The sequence below is a fragment of the Juglans regia genome, chromosome 1 (genome assembly GCF_001411555.2).
Source record: "Juglans regia cultivar Chandler chromosome 1, Walnut 2.0, whole genome shotgun sequence".
In the NCBI taxonomy this organism is placed as follows: Eukaryota; Viridiplantae; Streptophyta; class Magnoliopsida; order Fagales; family Juglandaceae; genus Juglans; species Juglans regia.
This window is the reverse complement of record NC_049901.1, coordinates 31,208,144-31,227,058: the sequence shown is the minus strand read 5'-3', so window position 1 is coordinate 31,227,058 and position 18,915 is coordinate 31,208,144. Positions and strand designations below refer to the sequence as shown.

The 18,915-nt window shown below is 38.9% G+C and overlaps 1 long non-coding RNA gene across 1 annotated transcript; it reads left to right on the top strand.

Annotated features, from left to right (window-relative positions):
* Positions 1-16,233: 16,233 nt before the first annotated feature.
* LOC108986173 lies at positions 16,234-18,653 on the top strand. The gene is made up of 4 exons (XR_001995333.2): positions 16,234-16,411; positions 16,595-16,667; positions 17,434-17,476; positions 18,337-18,653. It is a non-coding gene; the product is annotated as an uncharacterized LOC108986173 (long non-coding RNA).
* The last annotated feature ends 262 nt before the right edge of the window (positions 18,654-18,915 follow it).

Here is an 18,915-nt window from a genome sequence, read left to right as displayed (position 1 = left end):
CAAGTGTCCACAACACGACCTCTCGGCCTGGCTTCAAGTACAAACATTTTACAATGGTTTGAGACCCACCAATCGATCTACAGTTGATGCGGCCGCTGAAGGAGCATTAATGAGTAAGACCGATGAAGCTACCTATGGACTTCTAGAAGAATTGGCATCCAACAATTATCAATGGTTTGTAGAGAGAGCAATGCCAAGAAAGGCGGCTGGAGTTTTTGAACTTGAGATCTCATTAATGCGGCAACACGCCTCATCGAGGCTTTCACTAGTGGACAAACGACAACGCAGGCACAGGTTCCACACCCGGCTGCCTTTGATCGCTTCTACAAACAGCACCCTCCGTTGTTTGATGGCAAGGGTATTGAAATAGATGCCGACAATTGGCTCGAACGCCTCGAAAAGATCTTCAGTGTGATTTCGTGTACGGAAGAGCAAAAGGTGGAGTTTTCAGTTTATAATCTGGCCGACGTAGCTAACGGGTGGTGGAAGGCCACTCGTGGACTCCTTCAGCAGGAGTTGGGATCAACTACCCCGATCACTTGGAACAAATTCAAAGAGGTCTTTAATGATCGATTCTTTCCGTTATCTGTCTGAGAGTCGAAGGCCAGAGAGTTTGCTGATCTGAAGTAGGGAGTGATGACAGTGAGGCAGTATGCCTCTAAATTTGTAGAACTATCAAGGTTCACCCCCCATCTGGTCCTTACTGAATCACTAAGGGCTGAAAAGTTCGAGCTAGGTCTGAATCCTAGGATTATGGACTCTCTCCTTGCACTGAAAATAAGAAAATTTGCCGACCTAGAGGATCAAGCTGTGATTCTAGAGGAAAATCTACGCGTTCGAACGGGAGAGTTTAATTAGAAGAAAAGGCAATTTCAGGCCTTTGAGTAGAGTAAAGGCAAAAGCCCGATGTATAGCCAAGCGCCCAAGCCCCTTCAGATGGTCAAGGCCTCTCAGCGCAGTATAGTGACACCTCGTCATGTTTGCCAAACCTGTGGCAAGCTCCATGCCAGAAAGTGTCTGATGGGAACCAACACCTACTTCAAGTGCGGTAAATGTAACAGCCCGCTAGAAATTCATTGAAGGAATTTCTATTGACTTTAGGAATCTCGTGAAAATCCCATAAGTTTTTACGAATCGACCTATTGCATAGGTTTTAGTCTGTCAACATAGTCAGTGTTATCACTCACTATGCTGCTAGAAATATGAGTTTTATTTATTTGAGGTGGTTAGAAGTGTCAGAATGTATTATGGTCTACGCCATTAGACTCGGTGGATTATTTAGGATTTTATGGCACAATAGCCTATTTTCATAATTCCGGACGAAACGTCTGTTGAGAATTGTGAAATTATTTTTAGGGGCACTTCGAGGTTGAATTTCGGTATAATATTTTCACTATAGGTTAATATGAATATTTAGGAATTTTTAGTGTTAAGTTTATGATTCACTTTTTCGAAGTGAATAGTAACCTCGGTAAGCGCACCTATTGCAGTGTTCCGAAATCACAGTGTGGAATGTCCAAATTGGATTAGATAAGTTTTATTTGGACACTTGGCAAGATCTTAGCCACACTTAGTGAATAATATTAGACACTTGGCACCATGAGGAATGTTTGTTGGATTTGAAGGAATCAAGGTGTGAGATCATGCCACTTAAGCAAAACCTTGTTTCATCTGCTCAACCAAATTGTGCCAGATCAAAGAGGTTTTCAATCCTAGTGAAATTATAAATGGTGGGAATCCAATCGAAAGCCCAAAAGCATGGTTGAAATCGAAACCCTAAATGGTTTCCCCAAAACCCTAAAGTTGGCCTCTAAACATTTTCTAATCCGATTTCTAGCATTGTGTTTAATCACTTGATTAAATCACTTCCACATGCTATTAATCCTTCAAATTTGTGTTAGAACATCATTATCCAAACTTGTTAACCTTGAAAAATTGATTGGACCAAGTGATATTGGATTTGGGCTTGATAGCAACCCAAACCCTCTTTAAACCCCAAATTTTAGGCCCATTCGGTTTAGGCCCTTTAAGGCCCACGAATTTGGTCACCATAGGATTGCTTCATGGCTAAGTTTTGTACCCCACTTGGCTGGCCAGATCTGTACAAGAAGGTCCTAGAAGGTTCTAGAAAGACAAAGCAAAAGGGCCACCTCACTCTTTCACTCTCACACTCCACCTTGAGAAAAGATCTTGGTCTGATTTTTATGAGAAGAAAAGGCCAACACTCAGCCATTCATTCAGTCCTATCACTTTACATAGCTTGTGTAAGAAGCTCTTCAGTCCACTTCCCACGAAAAGCAGCTCTCCTTTACACTTTTCCTTCATAGAACACAAAAGACACTCTCGGACAGTTTTTCATACCTCTTTTGAACGCCTATTTCGAAGATTTTGTAAGTGTTTTCTCGCCAAGATTCCTTCATGAAAGTTCTTTCTTTTGGAGTCTAGTTTACGTGGATAACTTATTCTTTCCATTTGGAGATCATTTGATTGGTCAAAAGTTGTTTAGACCCCGGAAAGGTCATTCTGGGCGATAAACTGGAGAGTGTGTTATATTTTGGAGTTTTTGACCAAGCTATTGAATAGATCTTGGTCCGAAATTTTTATGGAGTACTGTTAACATGTGTATATGATTATTGGTTGAGGATTTGTCGCATGATTAAAAGTTTTGGTGAAATATTTTCTTAGGTCTAGAAACTTAGAAACTGGAAGAGGAAAACCAGTTTCTGTTTTGAGAAAGTTTAAATCTTTTATGGTTTAATCTTATTCCAATGGCTTTGATATTTTTATTGGAGGATCCTAAGCATCTTATATACATGTTAGAATGTTATTTTGAAGATATTTGATGTTAGTTTCGAACATATGAAATTTTATGGAAGGAGATATTCGGTTAGGCCAAAGTGATGATGTTCTTGGCTAAATTTATGTTTTGGTTGATGTTTACCCATGTGATCTTGAGTTTGAAGCTTGGATCTGTTTTAGGACACATTTTTGAACCATGTGATGTTTTGGTTTGAAGATCACTTCTTTATAAGTCATGGATCAAGAGGTTGATCAAAACAAGTTAGAAACAAAAATCTGTTTTGAACTTAGAAGAGAAACCAAAAAGTTCAAGTATGGTTTTAGTGATTTTGATGACTTTTGTTCATGATTCAAAACATGATTGTTCTTAAGAATATGTTATGAGTGTGGTAGAAGAAAAATTTTGGTTTAATCATGAGTTTTGAGATTTGAAAGAATTACAACAAAAAGCAAAGGAAATAGCCTTGTAAGCTTCGGCCATATAGAGTTTTGATGGTTGTGTTTAGTTTTAAATTTTTCTGAATTGATTTTTGAGCTTAGGACAAAATTTACATAAGGTATGTAAATTTTGGTGATTTTTGGAGTTAGGATGCAAAATCCTTATGTTAGGGGTAAAATGGTCATTTTCCCACATGTAGAGGGTAAAATGGTAATTTTACTCTAAGTTGATATTTTTCCATATTCCTAATTGTCAGTGATTAAGTTCTAATTTTTAGAAATCACTACTTTCAGTTTCCCGTGGTCGCACTTGAGTTTTGCCTCGAAGCGCGAAGATCGAGGTAAGTTAGCTTTTAACTTACTATCAATTTAATGTGTATGTGTGATAAGTAAGGGAACTAAATTGTATGTATGCATGTTATCATATGTGCCATGCCAAGTCATTACATATTTATCTGTTACACAGAATTTATTCTGTCATGAATTATTCATCTGTTACACAAGATATTCTGTCACGTATTGCTCTACATGCTATACATTGCAAGTATGTCATGTTAAGTTAAGTATGCCATCTGTTACATGTATTTCTTGTCATGTAATATTCATTGTCACATGTTACGCCATGTTAAGAAATGTTGTCTGTTATATGGTATGCCATGTTACGAAATGTTGCATGTTACATGTATGATGTGTTATGAAATATTCTCTGTTACATTTATGTCTCGAAGTATGTCATGTCTGTCGTCCTACGCTCATGTCACGTTATGTTACGTCAAGATTTCTGTCTTTTATATCAAGTTCATGTTACGTCACGTTACGAAATGTCATGTCTGCCAGTTAAGTCATTCATGTCAATCACGACCCTAAGCGCTAGGATGGGGTAATATCCTAGTGGAACTCCTTTGTTCACGCTGGAGTGTCTAAACAGGTGTGAAATTCCCTGGGTTGACGAAGTACAGTCAACAGGTTGCGAATGGGGCCTAATTAGCTGGTCACCGGAGCGCGCCAGGCACTAACGCCGATGGTGCCACACATTATGTTATGTGTGTCCACAGCAAGTGTGGCACAAACAGATAAGTCATGGGGCCACAATAACTGTGGAGCATGAAGTATGGGGCCACAACAACTGTGGAGCATACACTACGTGAGACACAGCAATTGTGACACGTAGAATACGTGGGGCCACAACAACTGTGGAGTACGTATTAACGCACTCACAGTTGGTATAGAAACCTGTGATGTGATGCGGTAATCGGCAGGGACACACGGCTCAAGGGGACCTGTGTAACACCCATATGGTCACGTTAATGATTAAGTCTATTGAATAAGATTCCAAGTTCAAGTCATGTTTCACGTTATGTTATGTTCAAGTTTACGTTCACGCAATCATGGTAATCCCATGAGACAAGAATATGTTCCAAGTTCATGTTATGTTATGTTCACGTTCACGTTATGTTCCAAGTTCACATTTATGTTATGTCATGCTCAAGTTCATGTTCAAATTATGCATGTTCACGTTCATGTTATGTTTCAAGTCCATGTTATATTTCAAGTTCACGTTCATGCTATGTTTCAAGTTCATGTTATGTTTCAAGTCACGTTCATGCTAAGCTTCAGTTTCAGTTTAAGTTATGCCAGTTATGTTATGTTGTATGTCAAGTTATGCTATGATTACTTACGATTTGATTATGCATTCATGCTTTTACTGCCATGCATGCATCATTAACCTGTGTCGAAGTTTCCTGTTAACTTGCTGAGATTTGTAATCAAATCTCACTGTGGTAGTCCCAACTACCATTCCCCTCCCGAATGGTAGATTTTGTTACAGGATCTGAAGGAGAATCGGGAATCGACCAACTGGAAATGGTCGACTAAGCGACGATGCGATGTAGGTGATAATACAGTAGTTACCTCAGATTACTACTTGTATTTGTAGAGTTCAATCTCCATCACTCTTTTGATCACAACCATATGGACTATTATTGTGATCTCAGTTGTTTAGTATGTCATTATGTATGAAGTATGTTTTAAGTATTTGGGATATTTCGGTTTGGTGCATAGTATTGCTAAAAAGAAAAATTATCCGCTGCGAATATTGCATAATGCTAGATGCATGTTAGGAATATTGCATCTTATATGTCATGAACGGGGGCAGGTAACCTTGTGTTGCATGTCTCGACGCTTCAAATGTCCGTCCGATCCCAAGCGGAATTTGCGGGCGTCACAGGGTGGTATCAGAGCAATACGTCTCTGGGTTTAAATCCACATGTCCTTAGGAAATGCACCAAATATTAGGCTTGAAATTTTAGTCTTTACTAGGCTTGAATTTCTTGAAGTATAAGAGATAGTATGTGGCTGTAACACGTGTACTCGTGTGATTTAGGAAGTGACATGACTCGAGGTAGGATACCTCAAAACCCTGAGGGAGTTACAAATTAGGATAATCAGAATCCCCCGATGGATGGAGGATTAGCTGAAGCCGTACGTTTGCTGACTGACATGCTTAGACAACAGCAACATCAGCAAGCACATGTACCCAGACCCGAAGTCAGGGATTGTTTGTGTGAGAAGTTCTTGATCTATCATTATCCAAACTTTTCTGGTAATGAAGAGCCACTAAAAGCCGAGAAATGGATTATGGATCTCGAAAGGACTTACGAGATCTATGGATGTACTGAGGACCAGAAGGTTCTATATGCTGTATACCTATTCTAATGAGAAGTTGGAATATGGTGGGATACACAAAGGCAGCTTCTAGTTAGGGAACTAGGAAGTTTGGATGCATTATCTTGGAAGAGATTTAAGGAAGAGTTGACAACGGATTCTACCTAGATTCTATCAAACAGCTAAAGGCGCAGGAGTTCGCGACTTTAACTCGAGGCAGTTGGACCGTAGAATAGTACGTCGCTAAGTTTATGGTGTTAGGAAGGTTTGCACCACACTTGATTTCTACTCAAAGGATGCAGGCAAGAAAGTTTCAAGCTGGACTTTAGCCATGGATCCGTAGCCAAGTAGCTTGCCTAAGAATAAAGAATTACCAAGAGTTAGTAAACGTGGCCACGATAGCAGAGACTGAGCAAAGAGGTCTAGCCATCCAGATCAATACCGAATGAAAGAGAATTTCATTGTATGCTACTGAAGAAAATCTAGAAATGAAGAAGATGTCTACTGGACCAGATAAGGGAGAAGGCATCGAGACTGGTAGCTCAATACTGACCACGTACCCAATATGTGGGATGTCCGGAAAGAATCATGGAGGCAAGTGCAAACTTACCCAAGGACTCTGTTTCAGATGTGGCCAACTTGAGCACTTGATCAGAAATTGTCCTAAAAGAGGCCAGAGAAATGGAACTGTTCCCATTGGAGATTCCAAACCAAAGCCACGACCTCCAGTACTAGCTTAAGTGTATGCAGGTACTTCTAGAGACGCAGATGCTGACGCCCCAGGAACTAAAGGAGTTGGCGCCGTTACTGGTATTTTTCTAAGACCTCTGTATTGTTAAGCTTATTTAAGGTTGATTAGATTGCAATTGATGGTACTATTGCATTATTGATATTTTGGGTAAGTTAAATCATTGAGGTTTATAACTTGTACACAGTTTGATTCAAGCGAGGCCCTATTTTTAGTGATTGTGGTATTGCACGAGAGTTTAGTTCGTACTCTGAATTGTTACTAGGTGATAAGAGTAACATTTCTTATTAAGAGTATTTCTATTCATACCAGTGTAGATATGGAATACATTTTAGTAGTACGAGGAAGGATATTCAAGGTTGATGAATTAGTATCCCAAGTATTTGGAGTTTGTTTTGATTCGAATGTTACAATGAAATTTGTGTTCGGAAGAGTACAGTGTGTGGGAGAAGCTTTGGCCTTAGTAGTATTCACTTATGATAATAGTTTTATCCAATCGCGAATAAATGGTTTCTGGCGAAGCACCGTGTTTGTGGAAACCTAGATTGCCCTTATATTGGAGACTTTTATATGGGGAGTAAAAGCTTGTCTTAAGGATTTACGTGAGCGGTAAGAACAAATTCTTTGGATTAGAGTCAGAATAAGAGGCAACTCATGATGGATAGAAGAGCTATGTTAATCATAAGAGAGAAACTCTTGAGTTGAGGTTAATAGCTGATCGTTTATCAAGGTACCACCTAGGAGGAGGAACGATTCGTGGTGATTATGAAGGAGTAAGCTAGTCCTAGGCAGATATAATTCCTTGAGGAAATAGAGAATGTGAATTCAGTTGTGTATGGATTAAATTCTTCCAAATTGAACTGCATGAATACTTGAAGTTTTAGATTTAGAGAGTATGCTGGTACGATTTGACCTACCCTGTGGAAGGACTCCAGTACAAATTGATATGATTTGAGAGAAAGAGAGTTAAGAATGGAAGATATATATACACGTTGTGGATAATTCTTTGAATAGTGAAGAGAATAGTGATTTATTTTAAGCAAGGATTCAGTATCCTAGAAGTCATTAAGTTTAGGCAGTAACCTTTGGGATTGCTATACCCTAATGTTATAGTGGTAGTTATTTTGTATAACCCGGAGATGGTTATAGATAAGAATAGTGTTGACCACAAGAGGAAGACATTACCTCAAGAAGAACGAGACCTACCCCTTGGGCGTGATGAGGCATCCAGTGATGGGCAATACGTTGGTAAGCAACTTTTCCTTTTGAGCGTATTTTATGTTTGTACTTACGTCGATTTCGAGGACGAAATCTTTTTTTTAGGAGGGGAGGATGTAACAGCCCGCTAGAAATTCATTGAAGGAATTTCTATTGACTTTAGGAATCTCGTGAAAATCCCATAAGTTTTTACGAATCGACCTATTGCATAGGTTTTAGTCTGTCAACATAGTCAGTGTTATCACTCACTATGCTGCTAGAAATGTGAGTTTTATTTATTTGAGGTGGTTAGAAGTGTCAGAATGCATTATGGTCTACGCCATTACACTCAGTGGATTATTTAGGATTTTATGGCACAATATCCTATTTTCATAATTCCGGACGAAACGTCTGTTGGAAATTGTGAAATTATTTTTAGGGGCACTTCGAGGTTAAATTTCGGTAAAAGATTTTCACTATAGGTTAATATGAATATTTAGGAATTTTTAGTACTAATTTTATGATTCACTTTTTCGAAGTGAATAGTAACCTCGGTAAGCGCACCAATTGCAGTGTTTCGAAATCACAGTGCGGAATGTCCAAATTGGATTAGAGAAGTTTTATTTGGACACTTGGCAAGATCTTAGCCACACTTAGTGAATAATATTAGACACTTGGCACCATGAGGAATGTTTGTTGGATTTGAAGGAATCAAGGTGTGAGATCATGCCACTTAAGCAAAACCTTGTTTCATCTGCTCAACCAAATTGTGCCAGATCAAAGAGGTTTTCAATCCTAGTGAAATTATAAATGGTGGGAATCCAATCGAAAGCCCAAAAGCATGGTTGAAATCGAAACCCTAAATGGTTTCCCCAAAACCCTAAAGTTGGCCTCTAAACATTTTCTAATCCGATTTCTAGCATTGTGTTTAATCACTTGATTAAATCACTTCCACATGCTATTAATCCTTCAAATTTGTGTTAGAACATCATTATCCAACCTTGTTAACCTTGAAAAATTGATTGGACCAAGTGATATTGAATTTGGGCTTGATAGCAACCCAAACCCTCTTTAAACCCCAAATTTTAGGCCCATTCGGTTTAGGCCCTTTAAGGCCCACGAATTTGGTCACCATAGGATTGCTTCATGGCTAAGTTTTGTACCCCCACTTGGCTGGCCAGATCTGTACAAGAAGGTCCTAGAAGGTTCTAGAAAGACAAAGCAAAAGGGCCACCTCACTCTTTCTCTCTCACACTCCACCTTGAGAAAAGATCTTGGTCTGATTTTTATGAGAAGAAAAGGCCAACACTCAACCATTCATTCAGTCCTATCACTTTACATAGCTTGTGTAAGAAGCTCTTCAGTCCACTTCCCATGAAAAGCAGCTCTCCTTTACACTTTTCCTTCATAGAACACAAAAGACACTCTCGGACAGTTTTTCATATCTCTTTTGAACGCCTATTTCGAAGATTTTGTAAGTGTTTTCTCGCCAAGATTCCTTCATGAAAGTTCTTTCTTTTGGAGTCTAGTTTACGTGGATAACTTATTAGTTCCATTTGGAGATCATTTGATTGGTCAAAAGTTGTTTAGACCCCGGAAAGGTCATTCTGGGCGATAAACTGGAGAGTGTGTTATATTTTGGAGTTTTTGACCAAGCTAATGAATAGATCTTGGTCCGAAATTTTATGGAGTACTGTTAACATGTGTATATGATTATTGGTTGAGGATTTGTTGCATGATTAAAAGTTTTGGTGAAATATTTTCTTAGGTCTAGAAACTTAGAAACTGGAAGAGGAAAAACAGTTTCTGTTTTGAGAAAGTTTAAATCTTTTATGGTTTAATCTTATTCCAATGGCTTTGATATTTTTATTGGAGGATCCTAAGAATCTTATATACATGTTAGAATGTTATTTTGAAGATATTTGATGTTAGTTTCGAACATATGAAATTTTATGGAAGGAGATATTCGGTTAGGCCAAAGTGATGATGTTCTTGGCTAAATTTATGTTTTGGTTGATGTTTACCCATGTGATCTTGAGTTTGTAGCTTGGATCTGTTTTAGGACACCTTTTTGAACCATGTGATGTTTTGGTTTGAAGATCACTTCTTTATAAGTCATGGATCAAGTGGTTGATCAAAACAAGTTAGAAACAAAATTCTGTTTTGAACTTTGAAGAGAAACCAAAAAGTTTCAAGTATGGTTTTAGTGATTTTGATGACTTTTGTTCATGATTCAAAACATGATTGTTCTTAAGAATATGTTATGAGTGTGGTAGAAGAAAAATTTTGGTTTAATCATGAGTTTTGAGATTTGAAAGAATTACAACAAAAAGCAAAGGAAATAGCCTTGTAAGCTTCGGCCATATAGAGTTTTGATGATTGTGTTTAGTTTTAAATTTTTCTGAATTGATTTTTGCGCTTAGGACAAAATTTACATAAGGTATGTAAATTTTGGTGATTTATGGAGTTAGGATGCAAAATCCTTATGTTAGGGGTAAAATGGTAATTTTACTCTAAGTTGATATTTTTTCCATATTCCTAATTGTCAGTGATTAAGTTCTAATTTTTAGAAATCACTACTTTCAGTTTCCCGTGATCGCACTTGAGTTTTGCCTCGAAGCGCGAAGATCGAGGTAAGCTAGCTTTTAACTTACTATCAATTTAATGTGTATGTGTGATAAGTAAGGGAACTAAATTGTATGTATGCATGTTATCATATGTGCCATGCCAAGTTATTACATATTTATCTGTTACACAGAATTTATTCTGTCATGAATTATTCATCTGTTACACAAGATATTCTGTCACGTATTGCTATACATGCTATACACTGCAAGTATGTCATGTTAAGTTAAGTATGCCATCTGTTACATGTATTTCTTGTCATGTAATATTCATTGTCACATGTTACGCCATGTTAAGAAATGTTGTCTGTTATACGGTATGCCATGTTACGAAATGTTGTATGTTACATGTATGACATGTTATGAAATGTTCTCTGTTACATTTATGTCTCTAAGTATGTCATGTCTGTTGTCCTACGTTCATGTCACGTTCTGTTACGTCAAGATTTATGTCGTTTATGTAACGTTCATGTTACGTCACGTTACGAAATGTCATGTCTGCCAGTTAAGTCATTCATGTCAATCACGACCCTAAGCGCTAGGATGGGGTAATATCCTAGTGGAACTCCTTTGTTCACGCTGGAGTGTCTAAATAGGTGTGAAATTCCCTGGGTTGACGAAGTACAGTCAACAGGTTGCGAATGGGGCCTAATTAGCTGGTCACCGTAGCGCGCCAGGCACTAACGCCGATGGTGCCACACATTATGTTATGTGTGTCCACAGCAAGTGTGGCACAAAAAGATAAGTCATGGGGCCACAACAACTGTGGAGCATGAAGTATGGGGCCACAACAACTGTGGAGCATACACTACGTGAGACACAGCAATTGTGACACGTAGAATACGTAGGGCCACAACAACTGTGGAGTACGTATTAACGCACTCATAGCTGGTATAGACACCTGTGATGTGATGCGGTAATCGGCAGGGACACACGGCTCAAGGGGACCTGTGTAGCACCCATATGGTCATGTTAATGATTAAGTCTATTGAATAAGATTCCAAGTTCAAGTCATGTTTTACGTTATGTTATGTTCAAGTTTACGTTCACGCAATCATGGTAATCCCATAAGACAAGAATATGTTCCAAGTTCATGTTATGTTATGTTCACGTTTACGTTATGTTCCAAGTTCACATTTATGTTATGTCATGCTCAAGTTCAAGTTCAAATTATGCATGTTCACGTTCATGTTATGTTTCAAGTCCAGGTTATGTTTCAAGTCACGTTCATGCTAAGCTTCAGTTTAAGTTTAAGTTTAAGTTATGCCAGTTATGTTATGTTGTATGTCAAGTTATGATATGATTACTTACGATTTGATTATGCATTCATGCTTTTACTGCCATGCATGCATCATTAACCTGTGTGGAAGTTTCCTGTTAACTTGCTGAGATTTGTAATCAAATCTCACTGTGGTAGTCCCAACTACCATTCCCCCCCGAATGGTAGATTTTATTACAGGATCTGAAGGAGAATCGGGAATCGACCAACTGGAAATGGTCGACTAAGCGACGATGCGATGTAGGTGTTAATACAGTAGTTACCTCAGATTACTACTTGTATTTGTAGAGTTCAATCTCCATCACTCTTTTGATCACAACCATATGGATTAATATTGTGATCTCAGTTGTTTAGTATGTCATTATGTATGAAGTATGTTTTAAGTATTTGGGATATTTCGGTTTGGTGCATAGTATTGCTAAAAAGAAAAATTATCCGCTGCGAATATTGCATAATGCTAGATGCACGTTAGGAATATTGCATCTTATATGTCATGAACGGGGGCAGGTAACCTTGTGTTGCATGTCTCGACGCTTCAAATGTCCGTCCGATCCCAAGCGGAATTTGGGGGCGTCACAGTAAAGCAGGCCATATAGTACGGGATTGCCCCACTCTCGCAACTCCTAATGTGCAGACACCTAATCCAGGGCAGAAGAATTTAGTACCAGCCCGAGTATTTGCTCTCACCATGGAGGATGCTGATGCTTCCTCCGATGTGGTGACAGGTACTCTTACCCTGTTTTCATATCGTGCATTAGTACTATTCGATTTTAGTGCTACGCATTCTTTTATATCTCGTAGATATGCTTGTTTGAGAAAAAAGGTGCCTGAACCTTTAGAGTCTATGATGTCTGTCTCTTCACTCCTTGGGATATCTGTGATTTGTCAATCCATGATAAAGGACTGTGTGTTGGAAGTACAAGGTCGACACCTCCTCGCCGACTTAATATTATTTGACATGGAGGAATTTGACGTAATCTTGGGCATGGATTGGTTGTCCCGATACCATGCTAGTGTGGAATGCTTCAAGAAGGAAGTGGTCTTTAGACCACCAGGCGAGTCAGAGTTCCGCTTCTGTGCTGTGGGTAAGTGCCCTATGTCAAGAGTGATATATGCAATGAAGGCCACCATTATGTTAAGGAAGGGTTGCGTAGGATTCTTGGCTAGTTTGGTTGTGCCGCCACCAGACGAGCCTAAGTTGTAGAATATTGAAGTGGTAAAGGATTTTCTTGATGTCTTTCCGGATGAGCTACCTAGCTTACCTCCAGATAGGGAGATTAGTTCTCTATAGACATCATTCCAGGTACGGCACCCATTTCCAAGACACCATACTGGATGGTGCTTGTGGAGCTCAAGGATCAATTACAAGAGTTGTTGGAGAAAGGCTTTATCTGCCCTAGTGTATCGCCATGGGGAGCACCAGTTCTCTTTGTAAGAAAGAAGGATGGATTGATGCGACTTTGCATTGATTATAGAGAGCTGAATAGGGTGACTATTAAAAATGGATACCCTTTACCACGAATCGATGATTTGTTCGATCAACTTTAGGGATCCCAAGTATTTTCAAAGATTGATCTTCGCTCAGGGTACCATCAGCTGAAGATTAAAGCAGAGGATGTTTCGAAAACTGCTTTCAGAACGAGATACGGGCATTATGAATTTCTAGTGATACCCTTTGGATTAACTAACGCACTAGCAGCTTTTATGGACTTGATGAATCGCATCTTTAAAGAATATATTGATTAGTTTGTGGTCGTGTTTATTGACGGCGTTCTCATTTACTCAACAACCCCGGAGGAACATGCAAAGCACTTGGAGGTTGTCTTACAAGTGCTGTGGAAGAAGAAGCTGTATGCCAAATTTAATAAATGTGAGTTTTGGCTACAAAATATTTCCTTCCTTGGTCACATAGTGTCCAAGGATGGTATCTCGGTAGATCCCGCAAAGGTGGAGGCCATAGTAGAATGGCCTACACTAAAGACAGTCTCTGAGGTCAGAAGCTTCCTCGGTCTTATGGGGTATTATCGGAGATTTGTTGAGGGGTTTTCTCACATCGATGTTCCTTTAACAAGGTTGACCAAACAGGGTGATAAATTTATATGGACTGCGGAATGTGAGAAGAGCTTCCAGGAACTCAAGGAGAAACTTTTGACGGCACCTGTTCTCACTATACCTTCGGGTGTTGGTGGATTTGTAATATACAGTGATGCCTCACACAAAGGGCTGGGATGTGTTCTTATGCAACATGGAAGAGTTATACTTCGCGTCAACTTAAGGAGTATGAGCACAACTACCCAACCCATGATTTAGAATTAGATGCCGTGGTGTTCACCTTAAAGATATGGCAACACTACCTTTATGGAGAACACTGCGAAATTTATACGGACCACAAAAGCTTAAAATATTTCTTCACTCAGAAGGAATTAAATATGAGGCAGTGTAGGTGGTTGGAGCAATTGAAAGATTATGACTGTAGCATAAACTACCACTCGGGCAAGGCCAATGTAGTCGCAGACACCCTCAGTCGAAAGACTTCTTCTGGCACTCTATGAGTATGTATACTCCTCAGAAATTTATCATTCCGGATTTAGAAAAGCTGGGAGTAGAGATGGTGAAGGATGTGCAAGCAAAACTAGGTAGCCTAGTTCTTGGTCCGACGATATTGGACCAGATCAAAGCTGCACAAGGCGAAGACATTGGCTATCTGAAGATCAAGACAGAAGTCTCGGAAAGGAAGCACCCCGACTTTGTGGTTTCTGAAGATGGACCTCTACGGTTTAGAGGAAGATTATGTGTACCCGCCAAGAAGGAACTACGAGACCTAATACTAAGGGAAGCACATAGGTCCCTATACACGGTACATCCGGGTAGTACCAAAATGTACCGAGATGACACTATTGGTGACGTGGGATGAAACGAGATGTGGCCAACTTTGTAGCTCAATGCCTGACATGCCAGCAGGTTAAGGCTGAGCATCAAAGGCCCTCGGGAACATTACAACCGTTGCCAATTCCAGTTTGGCCATGGGATGAAATCAGCATGGATTTTGTAACGGAGTTTCCTAAAGCCTAGGGAGGACAAGATTCGGTGTGGGTGATCGTCGACAGATTGTTGAAGTCAGCCCATTTTGTACCAGTCCAGATGACCTACTCGATGAATAAATTGATGGAATTGTACGTCAAGGAGATAGTCAGGTTACATGGAGTTCCATCCAAGATAATATCAGATAGGGACTCGCGGTTCACCTCAGCTTTTTGGAGGAGTGTGCAAAGGAACTTGGGAACATAATTGACTTACAACACTGCTTTTCATCCTCTGACGGACGGCCAATCCGAGAGAACAATTCAAATTCTTGAAGATATGTTAAGGGCTTGTATCTTGGATTTTAAAGAAGGTTGGATAAAATATTTGCCACTAATCGAGTTTGCCTATAATAACAGCCACCAGGAGAGCATTAACGCAACACCATACGAAGTTTTGTATGGGTGCAAATGTAGATCGCCACTTTATTGGGATGAGATTGGTGAGAAAAGAATGCTGGGCCCTGATTTAGTGCAGAATATGCAAGAGAAGGTATCTATCATCAGAAAAAGGCTTGCTTTGGCTCAAGAGTGACAGAAGAAATATGCCGATCGTAGGAGAAAGGAACTACACTTTGAGGTAGGAGACAAGGTATTCCTATGGGTGGCTCTAATGAAGGGAATGATGAGATTCGGCGAAAAGGGCAAGTTAACCCCAAAATATATTGGCCCGTTCGAGATTCTTGAAAGGATTGGAGCAGCAGCTTATCGACTTGCACTACCTCCACAATTTTCAGCTATGCATGATGTTTTTCATATCACAATGCTCTGAAAATATGTGCACGACCCTACCCACGTGCTGGATTATGCACCTCTCCAAGTGCAAAAGGATTTCTCATATGAGGAGACACCGGTTCGAGTTTTGGATCAGGAGGTTCGAGTACTCCGCAACAAAACAATCCCGATGGTCAAAGTACAATGGAACCACCACACAGAACAAGAAGCGACATGGGAACACGAAGACGACGTGAGGTATAAATATCCCACCCTCTTTTCTTAAGGTACGTTAATCTCGAGGACGAGATTATTTTTAAGTGGGGGAGAGTTGTAATACCTGAATCCTACTACGTAGGTCTTTACGTCATCTATTAATATTTTAAGTTAAATATTTTGAAACAAAGAGTTTCATTATGTTATTAAATTATTTTAAGATGGGTGTGTCTTTATTTTAAAGTGGGTTATTTTCTTTGAATCCTCTACTCTTTCTCAAATTAAAATATGATCCCAAACCTTCTCAACCATAGGATGGGTAGGTGAGAAAATATCCTCCTATGCTTGAATCCCCACCATCCATTCCTTGGCTTGTAAGACAAGCTTTGACTAATCAATTCACTTTTTCTCTAAGTAAAACCGTCAGCTTCCTCCATAAGCTATTTGGATTCTTTTCCTTCTCCTATACGCTGGACAAGAGAAACCAAAACCCTCTCCTTCTCCTTTACCCCACTGACGGCTTCTAAGGCAAGAGACAAGTAAACTCCTTCCTCATTTCTCTTCACCCGTCGATCCCAAGGCACACGAAGGAGAGAAAACTTCTCAAGTCTCCTCCTTCACACGAGAGACCTTTCGGTTTTCCCCAAGCCGTGTAATCTCTTTCATTTCTTCAAGTTGTTCTCTCTCATTTCGTCAAACTAAGTTTTCCACTAAAATTCTTCAAGGAAATCAACCTCATAAGTGGATTTCTTTGGCTTTAATTTCTGGTTTTGAAATCTTAGATCTATGGGTTGACCTAGGGTTTTATTTAAGAAATTTTATGTTTGTGTTCCAGATTTGAGATTTCGAATTTCTCTTCCTTTTCTTGTTGCTGTGTACTTCTGTGGCTTCAAAAGAGATCCAAACAGGTAATAATCCTTCCATGAGTTTCTTGCAAATTGGGGGTTTTTGGATTTTATGTTAGCCGAGTACTATGTGGTAATTTCTAGAGACATTTCCTCATTTGTTTTCTCATTTAGCTGCTTTACTTGGTAGTAAACGAAAAACCCAAATTTTCTGGGTTAAAATCGAGCACCTTGAATTTGTCTTGCCGTGAGTGATGCCCTATTTTGATGAACTCGAGCTATGTGTGTGTGTGTGTATTCTGTCTCATGGATCTAGCTGTGCTTGTGTGTGTGTTCTGTTTTATGGCCCTAAGCCGTGTGTGTGTATGTCCTGTCTTGGTGTGTATAACAGCCGAGTGTCCCAAGGCAGAATTTTATAGTCCCTCTTATTATGTTTTCTTGAGTCAAAGTCATGTCTTACTTTGTTAAACTTATGTCTTTAATTGTTAATTTATAGAGTTAAAGTTTATGATTTTCAAACATGTTTTCCTCAAGTTATGGCCTAAGTAAGCCATTAAGAGTTTTAAACCTAAGTTAGTAAGTTTATTTAGAAACCTTTAAGCTGCCAAGAGTTGTATCTTTTATTAGTATTTGTTTTAGAAAAATATGTGAGGTTCTTAAATATTTGAAGGAAGACACTAAGGGTTGACTTATAACATGTAAATAATTTAATGAGTAAAGAAGATGCCTTAATTCAATTTCTTGGAATTTAAGGGAGCACGTATGGGTATTGGGTAGCAAAGTCCTTTGTGAAACAAATTTTAATATGTTATTTCCTTTCATTGAATAGGAGTGTAATTTCAAGATTTAAAGACTACTTATAAAGCCTCGAGGTAAGTAGCTATGACAATGCTCCTTACACACAAAGCTCTCTTATGAAAGAATATCTATCTCTTTGTACATGTTCTCTTACAAAAAAATAAATGTATATATTATGTACAAGCCTTCCTTGGTAGCCCCTGTTAAGTATCTTATTGATTACAATTGTGTGTATGTAAGGTAATGCATCATGAAACTTTTATGCATGCTCTCTCTTAAATAGCTATGCCTTACTTATACGTAACATGACATGAAACACTTTTTAAATAAAAAAGCATTTGCATTTGGACTAAAGGAAGATAATGAAAATGTTTAACTAAAAGAAATAAAAGAGACGAACTAAAAGCATGAACGTACATAATGGCCATATGAAGGAAAGGGCACCAAAGAATGGGCAGATGGCAATGCCGGGTAAGTGGTACCGGTAGTGCACCCAGTGCTACTCCCATAAAAAAGGGTTCCAACCTGTGGCCGCGGGTGAAATCTGGGTCCAAAAGATCGCTAACCCCAACACACGGGGCGTAATAGTGTGTATTGGCCCAAGAAAGTGAAATATAAAGTAAAGTCATTTATTAGAAATGTTTAAGCATGAAAGCACAGTTTATGCATGAAGAGTACAATTAAGCATGAAAGTAAGATTATGCATGAAAAGTACTGTTAAACTTGAAAGGTACGGTTAAGCATGAAGTACAATGATGCATTAAAGTGTAGTTATTCTTTAATTGTTTATGCATGAAAGTATTGTCAAGAACTAACAAACGTTTATGTCTGCATGTTTTCAAAAGGAAAAGATTATGTGATTATTAAGTTAACGGCATGGTGTACTGCTTATTGAGTATTAGACTCATTTTGTATTAATGTTTTAAACGTCCAGGCATGAACGAGGAGGCTGTGGAGCCGGGTGCTGCTGAGGAGGGAGGGGTTGAGGTTTAGAGGTCCCGGTTGGTTGGACTTTGGAGGACAATGATTATGTTTTCTTTATGTTTTTATTTTGGGTCCCATGTTGGGACGTTCTGTTGGTTGACTTTGAAACAATATGCCTTTGGGCAACGGTGTAAGTACTATGGTAGGGTGTTGGTAATGGTGTATTTACTATGGTGGGGTGATGGTAACCCCACATAGGAAAATTAAATGCCTTTTTATATGTGTTATGGGGACTGAGTCCCCTCTTAATTAGAACTAGTATGTTTTGATGATTGGATGATGGACTCTGAGAGTCTTTTGTTTAGAATCTTGAACAGATCGTTTATCAGGTGTTTACTTTTAAACTGGAAATGCAGTGTAAATGCACGACATGTTCATCTCCATTTCTTTTAAAATATATATATATATATATATATATACATAGTAAAAATAGTACTAATAATAATAAGGAAAGAACAAGTAATTGCCACAACCATGTCCTGGTCATAAGATTGGGGCGGGGTTGTGACAAGAAGTGAGTTCTACGAAT